Genomic DNA, 10,361 nt, shown 5'->3' with positions numbered 1-10,361 from the left:
CAGTTTGGACGAGAGTTCTCTTTTAAGTGCAGAAGCGCCCAGGGTTGTCTCTCCAACCAATCCCAGGCGTTGGGGTTTCTTAGGCCTCTGGGGACACAGACGCACGACATGGCCAGCGAGGCCGCAATACAAACAGAGTCCAGAGGTGCGCCTGCGCTGTGTTTCTTGAATGGACAGTTTAAGCCGATCCACCTGCATCGGAACCTTGGGCGCAGCAGAAGAACAAGGCAAGAGGGGTTCCTAAAAGTTGGGCGCCAGTCTAGGAAGCCGTTTCTCCTGTAGAATCTCTTGAGATCTCTCTCTGAGCCTTATGTCCACACGGGTAGCCAGTAGAATCAGGTCATCCAGGGCAGCTGGGAGAGCAGCCAGTTCGTCCTTGATCTCAGGCGATAGACCATGCCAGAAGGACGCTACCAAGGCCTCATTGTTCCAGGAACTGGATGGTGTATTCGCCCACTGAGGCGTCCTCCTGACGCAGGTTCAAGATAGCAGTGGCTGCCGACGAGGCTCGTCTAGGCTCCTCAAATATGCAACGGAACAACCGCACGAACCCCTGGAAGTCTCGGGTCTCGGGTCCCTGTCGTTCCCAGATTGGATTCGCCCATGCCAGGGCCTTGCCAGCGAGTAGAGATACAATGAAGGCGATCCTGGCTCCGTCCGAAAGAAATGCTCTGGCGTGCAGAGTGAAGTGGATTTGGCATTGATTCAGAAACCCCCTGCACGAACTTGCGTCTCCATGGAACCGAGGTGGCAATGGCAGCGAGAACCGAGGGTCTGAACAGGGACTGCCAGGAGGTGTAGCAGGAGGGTCGATCGGAGGAGCTTGAATAGGAGTGGTGACGGAAGTAACTACCGCACCTAGCTGCTATGCCATGGAGTCCACTGCCACAAAGAGTTGATCCTGTCGTGCTTGCAGATCCTGCAGGTCTGCCTGCATGGCTTGGGAGGATGACAGGCTCTTGACTTGGCCAGCGGAGTCCATGGCCTGAGCGTACTGTCACGACGCGGGGTGTGGACCCACTGGGCCGTACCGCATAGCGGGGTAGTAGCCGGTAAACAAGGTACAAAACAATGTCTATAGTTCGGAACGGGTACCTGAGGCAATGTAGACAGTAGAGGAAGCAGGACCTGACTTTCACAGCAGGTGGCACCGTGGGTGCAGCGGAAGGCACGACTTGACTTTCTCAGCAGGTAGCATCGTGGATGCAGCGGAAGACTCGACTTGCAGCAGGAACGGGTAACACTGGGAACTGGAAAACACTGGGAGAACATTTGCAAGACAAACTTAGGTATACAACAACGCTGTAAAGGATCTGCCAGGCACAGCTTCGGGGTTAACTCCCATAGGTAATCAGTCTGCACCTGAATCTACGTCTGTGAGACTGACTCCATCTTCCACCACTCAGGATGGCAGGCTTAGGAGTGGGAGAACCTATCGCAGCCTGGCCAGACGGAGTTAGCTCCCGCCCTCTGTCTATTTATACCTGTCTTTCCTGTTCCTCCTTTGCTTGTGATTGTTTTCGTGTGGTTTCCTGGCCCAGCTACAGCTCCTTACTATTTCATTCTGCTCCATACTGACCCTGGCTTACTGACTACTCTCCTGCTCTGTGTTTGGTACCTCGTGCTCTCCTGGTTTGACTCGGCTCGTTCACCACTCTGGTTGCTCACGGTGTTTCCATGGGCAACTGCCACTTTCCCTTTGCTTTGTATTCCCTTGTATGTTTGTCTCGTGCACTTACTGAGCGTAGGGACCGCCGCCCAGTTGTACCCCGTCGCCTAGGGCGGGTCGTTGCAAGTAGGCAGGGACAGAGTGGCGGGTAGATTAGGGCTCACTTGTTCGTTTCCCTACCCCCGTCGTTACAAACGCTCAGGCAAGAATCAGTGGGCAGAGCTCCTTTTTATAGTCCGGCAGCCATTTGGGCTAATAATTGATGGGTGACAGCTGGACGCGTACCGGCCCTTTAAGGCCGTGCACGCGCGGGCGCCCTGCGGGAATCAGTCTGAGGACCCGGAAGTGAGTGCCGGCGTCTCCCTGGAGGGAGCTGACGCCGTGAAGAGGGATGTCCATGTCCGGGGCCGTCAAGGGGTAAGTCTGAACAACGACCCCCGGCCATAGACGTTACAGTGCCAAATGAAAATACATTTGCAACTACACAATGTTTTAGATAAGCATGCGCTACTAGTCCAGATGTCTCCCTATGCAATATACAACCTACATATCCCATAAATAAATCATAAACAGATTGTCATGAAAACATTGTAAGGCTGAGCTCACATATATCAGTCGTGTTTTATTCCTGTGCCGACCATATCTGATAACAAATTTGCGAGCTTTGTGCAGCGGTCCGGCATCTATATCCTGACATAGCCAGACAGAAAAACACATCATGCATGCATGTCCGGCACCCCATCTGGTGCATCGGATCCAAAAACTGCTTCCATAGGAAAGCATGGGATCAGTTCTGGCATCAGTTTGGTATAAAAATGCTGGAGGGAAACAAAACTAGATCATCGGACGTATGTGAAGGGAGTCTAAGCTTTATTCAACACAAGCATTCATTAGCCCCGTGTACCCCTGAGGACGCTACTAGTTAGCGAAACATGTCAGGGGGGGCTCTAATTGTTTTTAATACCTGTCCTAGCCGAATTCATTGCCTGACTCACTGAAGTGTGGCTTATTGCCTTGCAACTGACTTGGTGTTATCAGTCAGTATTCACTTTGGCCGTTTGAATGCCTTGCCGAGCTCCTCTAGCTGGCTACTTTCACTTTCACTTCGGCTCATGACAGTGATAATTTTAAACTGACATATATGTGGTCTGTTATTTGCTATACGTAGCCTAATAAAATCTGCTAGTTTATTTTCTATTAATATTTGGGTAGTCAGGAAAAAGGGTTCTGTTTGCCTGCAGGCATTCCTCCTATTGTCCATATATATTGTACCTGCTGACTGCCCAGGGTCACAATTGTTTTCTGTTTATTCAACACAAGGACACACTTTACACATCCATAAAAAAAATTATGGAAAGTAGTGGCTTGTGGAAAAATATTATAAAAATGTTATACTATGATGAATGTAAATTCAACAAAAATACAGATCCAGGAATATGGGAATTTAATGAAAACACCAAATAGTAACCACAAAATGCTAAGGCTACATTCACATAACAGTGAAAAACAGTGGCCATTAAAAACTGATCAACTGTCAGTTTTTCATGGCCATTTTGCATCAGTGTGTCTCCAAATTTTCATCCATTTCCAGTCCGTCTGTCCGTTTTTCATGGCCGTTTGTCATCTGTTTGCCATTCGTTGTTCATGGCCGTTAAAAAAAACTGAGGGATCTAATTTGTTGGTTTTATTGTCCAAACCCCCTGAAAACACCACTGTGCCCATTTAGATAGTGCTGCAATGACCATGTAGATAGTGCCCACATAGGGCCACAGTGCCCACTGCAGATAGTGCCACAGTGCCCACATATAAAGTGACATAGTGCCCGCATATAAAGTGCCAGTGCCCTCATAGTGCCACAGTGCCAATGTAGATAGCACAACAGTGTCCCCTGTAGATAGTCACACCCCCATATAGTGCCACAGTGCCCATGTAGATAGCGCCACACCCCTATAGATAGCACCACCCCCCACTGTAGATAGCACCCTCATTGTAGAAAGCACCCCTCCCTGTAAATGACCCCCCCTGTAGATTGCAGCCCCCATGTAGATAGCACCCCCTGTAGATAGCGGCACCCCTGTAGATAGTGGCACTGTAGCTCCCTGTAGGAGCAGAATCCCTCTGACCGGGGATTTCACTCCTAGAGGGAGCCCTTGATGTCTCCAGTAGTGAAATCCCCTGGCCAGAGTGCAGGCCAGGGATACCACTCTCTGGCGGGGAATTCCACTCTGGCAGGAGATTCCAGAGGTAGCCACTGACATCACTGTCCATATATGGACAGTAACGCTGGGGCTTCTCCAGTAGCGGAATCCCCTGGCCAGAGCGTCGGCCGGGGATTCCGCTCTGGCAGGGGATTCCAGAGGTAGCCACTGACGTCACTGTCCATATATGGACAGTAACGCCAGGGACTTCTTCAGTAGCGGAATTCCCTGGCCAGAGCGTTGGCCGGAGATTCCGCCCATTCAAGGAGCTACAGCGGCGCTATCTGGAGGGGGGGAGTGCCATCTACAGGGGGGGTGCCGCTATCTACAATGGGGGTCAGAGGGAGACAGGAGTCCCCGACTAGAGATCTCGTGATGCTCTGGCCGGAGACTCCACAGTTGAAAGCCCGACATCACTGTCCATATGTGGATAGTAATGTCAAGGGCTTCCCCGGGCTCTGTGCTCAAAGTAGCGCTATGAACGGGGAATCCTCGTCCAGGATCAGTTTTTACCGGCCGTTACAAGGATTGATTCATAAAAAACGGCTGGTAAAAACGGATCCATTGACTTCTATGGGAGCCATGGGGCCGTCAAAACGGCCAAAAATAGGACATGTCCTATTTTTTGAATGCCAGTTTTCACAGGCGGTAAAAAAAAAAAAATGGCCGTGTTATTATACCCATAGAACTTTATTGTTCTGAAAACAGCCATGTGAAAATATTGGGGTACTATTAATAATGGCTGGAAGTGAGAAAAATAAGCAAAATAAGCACTACTTACCTATCCTTTCCCCCCGGCGATCCAGCGTGATTGTTTACATGCACATAGCATGTAATTGCTGCAGCCAATCAGAGGGGTTAACGGTCATGTGTTGTATTTCTGGATTTATAAGCCTTTAGTCTACTTTAAATATTTGTAAACATACACTACCTGTCAAAAGTTTTAGAACACCTCAATTTTTCCATATTTTATTGATATTTACACAAGTTTAATGTCCCAAATGTACTTTGAAATGAAAGCATAGAAGAAATAAACAAGTTAACCAGTTGCATACCTTCAATTGACTATAATCGTCCAGGCGGTCCGCAATCAACTGTGCAGGGACGTTCCAGAACTTACCTGCAGATATACAATGTTTGTCGCTCTGTAGCATCATTTAGCTCCGTGATGTTAGCTGTCTCTAGACAGCTGACATCATGGAGCTCTGCCCAGAGACAAATCAGCGTGATCTCTGGGCATATGATCATTGTGACAACCTGTCAAAATGATCACAACACCTTCCCTCTCGACTATATTATATATCAATATATGAGATAGATAGACAGACAGACAGATAGACAGACACAGAAAGACAGACATATAGATAAGCTTGATATCTGAAATAAATCAAAAAGAGAAGCGCCTCATGGTGCAGAATCCAAAAACAAAGGTGAATGGGTAAACCAGGTGTAGGAAATATCCTTACCTGGGAAAGTTGTGCAGTATCCAGGCACAACGCTTTATATATAAAACAGAAGTCAAAAAGCGCTACTAGGTAATGCGTTTCAGCGCCGGACCGGGGGCACTATCCTGCATGGGGCAGCTATGGGGTCATTATACAATGTGGGGGTCAGCTATGGGAGCATTATTGTGTGTGGGCAAACATAGGGGCATTATCTTGTTGGGGCAGCTACAGAGGCAATATACTATGTGGGGCCACTAAGGGGTCATTATACTGTGTGGGGGGCCAACTCAGATGTGTTTTATCCTCCCTGTGCTAAACCCCTAGCTACACCTCTGGTCCAGCGTGTAAGAAATGCACACACATATGGCATCGCTGAAGTCGGCAGACGTTGCCAAATATGAATTCAGGTGTGTTTACCCAACGTCATGCACCAGATGTCAAAAAACATCACCAAAAATGACATATTATTTTTTTTTTCCCCATTTTTCTTCAGATTTTTTGTTTAACCCCTTCCCGCACCTGGACGTAACTGTACGTCCAGGTGAGCAGGAACTTCGCGCACCTGGGCGTACAGTTACGTCCGCTCTTTAACAGTTAACCGCCGCGCGGCGCTACACCGCAGTGGCGATTAACTGTGCAGGGTGTCAGCCCTGCTCTCCCCGTTGCCGATCAGCGGCCTGTCGCCGCTGAAATCGGCAATTAACCCCTTCGATGCGGTGGTCGATTGCGATCACCACATCGAAGAGGTTTACAGCGGATCGGCAGCCCCCCACATGTATTTGCGGGGGCTGGCGATCCTTATCATGGCAACCAGAGGCCAGTCCTCCGATGCTTCCTGTCAGTGTGACTGTTACGTCACAATGACAGTTAGAACACATTACACTACGTGTGTAGTGTAATGTGTTCCAGCAGCGATCAGAGCTGCAAGTCTAAGTGTCCCCTAGTGGGACAAGTAAAAAAAGTAAAAAAAAGATAATAAAAATGTTTTTAAAAAGTGTAAAAATAAAAGTTCTAAGTGACATAAACAAAGAATGCTTTTTTTCCTATAATAAGTCTTTTATTATAGGAAAAAAATTAACACGTTAAAAAAAGTACACATATTTGGTATCGCCGCGTTCGTAACGACCCCAACTATAAAACTGTAATATTATTTTTCCCGCACGGTGAACACCACAAAAAAAATAAACAAAAAACAGTGCCCGAATCACAATTTTTTGGTTACCAACCCTCCCAAAATATACAATAAAAAGTGATCAAAAAGTCGCACGTACACCAAAATGGTACCAATACAAACTACATCCCGTCCCGCAAAAAACAAGCCCTTACAGCGCTTTTTTGACTGAAAAATAAAAACTTTATCGCTCTCAGAATAGGGTGACACAAAAATTTATTTATTTTATAAATAAGTGATTTTATTGCACAAACGCTGCAAAACATAACAAAATTATATACATCTGGTATCGCTGTAATCGTATCGACCCGCAGAATAAAGTATAATGGTCATTTATAGCCCAGGGTGAAGGCCATAAAAAAACGAATAAAAAACATTGTCAGAATTGATGGTTTTTGGTCACCTTGCTTGCCAAAAAATGGAATAAAACGTGATAAAAAAAATGGTACCAATGAAAACCTACAGATTGTCCCGCAAAGAATAAACCCTCACACAGCTCCGGTGAAGAAAAAATAAAAAAGTTCTGGCTCCCAGAATATGGCGATGCAAAATGTGCAGAGTGTTCCAAAAGCAGATAAGATCGGGCGCCATTTATCAGTTCGACACCGGCCACATATCTGCGTATTATTATTTATTTACTGCATTATTATACCCTCTTGTTATACCCTGATGTACCCCGCACAGATAACATATACCCTGATGTACTCCGCACAGATAACATGTACCCTGATGTACCCCGCACAGATAACATATGCCCCCACATTACAAGCTGAAACACCAGTAAAACCCCAAACAGAACAACTACCAAGCTACATCTGCGCCCCAAAAGCCAAATGGCGTCCCTCCCTTCTGAGCCCTGCAGCGTGCCCAAACACCAGTGTACGTCCACAGATATGGCATCGCCATACCCGGGAGAACCCGGTTAATATTTTATGAGGTATTTGTCTTCAGTGGCACAAACTGGGCATAACATGTAGTGCACTAAAATGGCATATGAGTGGAAAATTCTAATTTTCACTCCGCACCATGCGCTGCGCATTAACCCCTTCGCGCACCACGCATAGCATGTCATAGTGTGGGGGGTGATGTATGGAACGTGAAAAATAAAGAATTTAAAACGGCAAAATCACTGTTTTTTGGTCACCTTGGCTCTAGCTAAAAATGTAATAAAAAGTGCTCAAAAAGTTGTATGTACCAAAAAATGGTACCAATAAAAACGACAGCTTGTGCCTCAATAAATAAGCCCTCATACCGCTCTATTGACTGAAAAATAAAAAAGTTGTGGCTCTTGGAACGCGGGGAGGAAAAAACGAAAAACGAAAAGAAAAAAATTGATCAGTCCAGAAAGGGTTAATTACTTTCAAATGAAAAACCATTTATGACCACACGTGGGGTATTGCCGTACTCGGGAGAAATTGCTTTACAAATGTTGGGCAGCTTTTACACCCTTTATCCTTTGTAAAATTGAAAAAAATGCAACATTTTAGTGGAAGAAATGTTGATATTCATTTTCATGGCCCAATTCTAATAAATCCTGCAAAAGACTTGTGGGGTCTAAATGCCCACTATATCCCTAGATAGATTCTTTAAGTGGTGTAATTTCCACTTTTGGGGGGTTTCCACTGTTTTGGCCTCTCAGGGGCTTTGCAAATGCGACATGGCACCCAAAAACCATTTCAGCTAAAGTTGAGCTCCAAAAGCCAAATAGCGCTCCTTGCCTTCTAAGCCCCGCTGTGGGTCCAAACAGCACTTTATTACCACATATGGCGTATTTACGTAATCGGGAGAAATGGTTTTACAAATGTTGGGGTGCTTTTTCGCCTTTATTCCTTGTAAAAATAAAAAATGGCTACCTTTTTTCAGAAAAAAAGTTGATTTTTACCTTTACAGAATAATTCCATTGAATTCAGCAAAACAACCGTGGGGTCAAAATGCTAACTTTACCCCTAGAAAAATTCCTTGATGAGTGTAGTTTCCAAAATGGGGTCACTTTCCGGGGGATTCCACTATTTTGTTCCCTCCAGTGCAATTCAAACGCGACATGGCACTGAAAACTATTCCAGCAAAATCAGAATTTCAAAATCCAAATGGTGCTCCTTCCCTTCTGAGTCCTGCTGTGGGTCCAAACAGCAGTTTATTACCACATATGGGGTATTGCTATAATCAGGAGAAATTGCTTTACATATGTTGGGGTGTTTTTTCTCTTTTATTCCTTGAAAAAATTACAAATTTCTATGTTTTTTTAGAAAAAAAGTAGATTTTCACCTTCACAAACTAATTCAAATAAATTTAGCAAAAAAACTGTGGGTTCAAAATGCTAATTATACCCCTAGATAAATTCCCTGAGGGGTGTAGTTTCCAAAATGAGGTCACTTTTGGGGGTCTTTATTGTTTTGGCCCCACAAGACCTCTTCAAACCTGACATGGTACCTAAAATATATGCTAAAAAAAAGGAGGCCCCAAAATCCACTAGGTGCTCCTTTGCTTCTGAGGCCGGTGTTTCAGTCCATGACCGCACTAGGGCCACATGTGGGGTATTTCTAAAAACTGCAGAATCTGGGCAATAAATAATAAGTTACATTTCTCGGGTAAAACCTCCTGTGGTATAGAAAAAAATTTATTACAAATGAATTTTGTAAAAAAAAAATGACAATTGTAACTTTCACCTCTACTTTGCTTTCATTCCTGTGAAACGCCTAATGGGTTAATACACTTTCTGAATGCAGTTTTGAATACTTTGAGGGGTGCAGTTTTCAAAATGGGGTGATTTATGGGGACTTTCTAATATATAAGGCCCTCAAAGCCACTTCAGAACTGAATTGGTCCTTGTAAAAATCGCCTTTTGAAATTTTCTTGAAAATATGAGAAATCGCTGCTAAAGTTCTAAGTCTTGTAACGTCCTAGAAAAATAAAAGAATGTTCAAAAAACGATGCAAACATAAAGTAGACATATGGGTGATGTTAACTAGTAACTATTTTGTGTGGTATTACTATCTGTTTTACAAGCAGATACATTTAAATTGAGAAAAATGCTAATTTTTGCAAATTTTCTCCAAATCTTGGTGTTTTTTACAAATAAATATTGAATTTATCAACCAAATTTTTTCACTAACATAAAGTACAATATGTCACGAGAAAACAATCTCAGAATCGCTTGGATAGGTAAAAGCATTCCGGAGTTATTACCACATAAAGTGACACATGTCAGATTTGAAAAATCTGCTTCGTCCTGAAGGCTAAAACAGGCTCAGTCCTGAAGGGGTTAAAAAGTAAAATGTATCACTTATTTTTGATACAATATGGAAGCCTAATATGTTCTGAGAAAAACAAGACCAAATATATGTAGGTGGGAAGAGTTATAGAACAATGATTTGCTTTTAAATTGGCACATGGATAAAACTTGAAAATGTGCCTCAGGCAGGGGGGTAAAGCTCCTGGTCAGGAAGAGGTTAAGATTAATAAAAATAATGGATTAACTTCGTTTCAACAAATTAATTCTAGATTTTTGACTCTTCAAAGTAGCCACCTCTAGTTGATATAACAGCTTTACACAATCGAGGCATTCTTTCTACAATTACATTCAGATATTGTTCAGATATTTCTTCCAGGCATTGTTGCAGAAGTTCCCACAAATGTGCTGCACTTGTAGGTTGCTGTGCTTTCACCGTACTGTCCATTTCATCCCAAACAAGCTCAATGGGGTTTAACCCCTTCAGGACCAAGCTCATTTTGGCCTTATGGACCAGACCCATTTTTTCAAATCTGACATGTGTGACTTTATGTGGTAATAACTCTGGAATGCTTTTACCTATCCAATCGATTATGAGATTGTTTTCTCGTGACATATTGTACTTTATGTTAGTGAAAAAAATTGGCCG

Source organism: Rhinoderma darwinii, chromosome 3 (genome assembly GCF_050947455.1).
Source record: "Rhinoderma darwinii isolate aRhiDar2 chromosome 3, aRhiDar2.hap1, whole genome shotgun sequence".
Classification (NCBI taxonomy): domain Eukaryota; kingdom Metazoa; phylum Chordata; class Amphibia; order Anura; family Rhinodermatidae; genus Rhinoderma; species Rhinoderma darwinii.
The sequence above is the reverse complement of the archived record's forward strand: the minus strand, read 5'-3'. Positions refer to the sequence as shown.